This window comes from Enhydra lutris, unplaced genomic scaffold, assembly GCF_002288905.1.
Source record: "Enhydra lutris kenyoni isolate GAN:26980312 unplaced genomic scaffold, ASM228890v2 scaffoldscaffold56, whole genome shotgun sequence".
NCBI lineage: Eukaryota > Metazoa > Chordata > Mammalia > Carnivora > Mustelidae > Enhydra > Enhydra lutris.
In genome coordinates, this window is record NW_019154140.1 from 10,815,132 (window position 1) to 10,818,298 (window position 3,167).

The following is a 3,167-nucleotide window of genomic DNA, read 5'->3' on the forward strand; positions in this document are numbered from 1 at the left end:
CTGTGACTTTAAGAGGGTTACCTTCCCTTTAGAGGCCCCTATTTCCTCATCTGTAAAGAGGGCAAGATGGTGGTCTTTACTTCAGAGAGTTGACATGAAAATAAGTGGAATAATGTATGTGGCACTTAGCACAATTTCCAGCAGGAAGCACGTGTTTCTGCTTTCCCATTGCCCACAGCAGTCACAGATGTCTAGAAATGTCAACACTGTGGTGAAATAAATAAAATAAAAACAACAGCACCACCCAACCCTGCTCTCAAGACCACCACCCAGTCCCCTGCTCCCTATGCTCCTGTCCCTTCTCCAGCTGGGTCCCCACTGGCAGTCAGCTCAGCCCCACTCAGGTATTAACCAGCCACTCATTGCAGAGCTAGAGGTATCAATTATAGGAGATGAAACCACCCCATGGATGAGTACTTCTTTTAAAAGGAAGATTCTTGAATGCTCCAAGACCCATAAGAACAAAGCCATAGGGAAGAATGAGAGACAGGACTACACCTTGGTCCCCAAGGAAGTAACCTTCTCCAGGCACTCCAGATATGTGGCTGCCCACTGGCCCCACCTCACATTCAAGAGCTTTCTCCAGGACGAAGGACGGTAGTAGTGATGCGCCCTCCCTGTAACAGATCAGATCGCCCTCACAGATGTCACTTCGCTTTCATAATCTCCTGAAGTAAACAGGGCAGGTACTGTTATGCCCACTTCACACATAAGCAAACTGAGCCTCTAAGGTAATAAGAGATTTGCCTGCGGTCACCAGGTGAGTAATGTGGCAGACTTGGGACTTGTACCAAGTCCAAGCAGGCTCCATCCACATCCCTCTGTGAGCCCCATTTCTGCTCACTGCACCCTCTTCTGCCTAATGCCTGCTCCCCACACAGAGACTGGAAGAGAGTTCTCTGCCCCTCTGAAAGGCTCTCCACTCTGTTCCAGTATCTGGATTAACAGCTCAGAAACAGGTTAAAAACCACTCCAACCAATACCTTGATTTGTGAGAAGAAACGAGCTCAGTGACTTGTCAAGGTCCCGTGAGAGAAGAACCCACCCCACAAGCCCTGCCACAGACCCACCCCACACGCCCTGCCACAGACCCACCTACCCCTGACAGTGCGGAATTTCCAGCCAGAAAACGCCTTAGGTAAACCAGCTGTGAGGGCTCAATAGATACCACAATCAAAGCTCAATTACCCACAATAAAGGAAAATAGGAAGTAAATAGGAGTGTCATCCTTTCCAGGATGTTAAATCTTTCATGGTAACACTTCCCCAAGGCTGTTAAGGCATCAAACCACCTGCTCCTTCCTATCCACACCTCTGTGGAGGCCCAGGAAGAGGCTAATCAGTTGGGTCCAGGGGCAAGATCGTCCAACCCTCACTCCATCAGACATTCAATAACCACAAGCTGGTGATCGTCCTGCCACGGGATGTACTGCATTTCTCGCCCTGGTCCTGCCAGGGACAGTCCTCCCTATGGTAGCACGTGATAGGTCACAAGTACCAATGAGGAGACATGAGGCTCCTACCACAGAGCCTTGCCTCAAAGGCTGATGTCCTCACCATGGAAACATTGTTTATGCATTATCAAGCCAAGAGAGAGGATTACAGAGGAGAAGGCAAACAAAACTTGGCACTTCCCCTGGAGCCCAGAGGAGTTTCTCCAATCCCAAGCACACCCTAGCAGTGAGCACACTGTGAGTGAAGACACTCAAATGTTAACCTGCTGGTGTTGATCAGGAATGCTTTCAACAGCAGGAATGTCTCGAGCTTTCTTCAGGGACACTGAGGTAGCACACTGTCTTCTGCTTGCCTAGAATGTTCTTCCAGTTCCACCAGGTATAGAACAAAAGGGAATCAACTGTGCTGACAACAGGAAAAATGTTAAGGTTGGTAATAAAAGGGACTAATCAACTACCCTGTTGCATACAGAGTAGGAATGAGGAGAGTAGAAACGCATCGGTTGTTGGTCCAGAAAGCTAAGCCAGAGACCCGCCCATCCCCACACCCCTTCTCGTTTTCCAAATAACTGAGATTAATTAAGGACACCTGGATGTAGCTAGAGGAGGGGCAAGATGGCCTCACTGCAGTCCTTGCCTATGCACACCCCACCATGAACAACCCATGCCCAAGGATGGAATTCTGGCATTTTCTCAACTAAACAAACAAAAATATTCTCCAAATCACCTAACTGATTAGTTCAAACCAAGGTCTCACTTTTATACTTTCTTAAATAACGAGTCGAAATATTCTGGAAGTTGAATCTGAGACTTGGGGAAAAGAAGAGAGGAAGAAGAATATGGAGGATTTGGGGAAATTATGGGGGAAGGAAGAAGGAGGTCTCAAGGTTGGAAGTGGTTCCATTCATAGCTGACTCTCTCTTGAAGTACCCCTGCCTCAGGAAAGGCCAGTCTGCTCATGTATCTCTAGCAGAAATTAACTTGTCATCTCATCTTTCACAGGGTGTCACTGCCAAGCGAGAGCAGGCCTCAATCTCTTCCTTCAACAATGGCTTGGTCCATCTTCAGTGAAAGTGACCATCGTGCCCACCCTCAGTCATCTTTGATCTCCTTTCAAGTCCTTCCTTTGCCTCAGTTCTTGCCCCTGAGTTCACACTAGCTTTTCAGGGAATCCCTCAAACTTTCCAAATGCTCAGGATTGAATGCCACACTGCGGTGGGGGAGGGGGGGTGCACAATACATTTTACCCACTACCAAAGACTCTCTGTACCAAGAGGATTAGGATTTAGCTGCTTATGTCTTTATAACTATCAGAAAAGAACCAAGAAAAACATCTTTTTATTATTCCCAAGAACTTTCTGACATACTCAAATTACATGATCTTCGCCCTCACTACCCCTTGGAAACGACTACCTTGCCATAACTGATCTAGGTCCCATCGATGTGTGTAAAGGAACCTTTACACCAGCAGAGGACACTCTATACTACTTAGACAGAACAAACAGAGCCTATTGACAGATCGGAAACTGGGCGTGGTGATGAGGGAAGGGTGGGAATAACCCAAGGTGAACCTGGGAAGGTCATAAGTTGACTAAGACTGCTCCATTTTTCTGATAATGGGTGACAGGGAGTGCCACATTCCCTCCAGCAGATATGGGAGGGGCAACACAGTGACACAGAGCATCCCAGAGCAGCTCAGGTATCCATCCTTCCA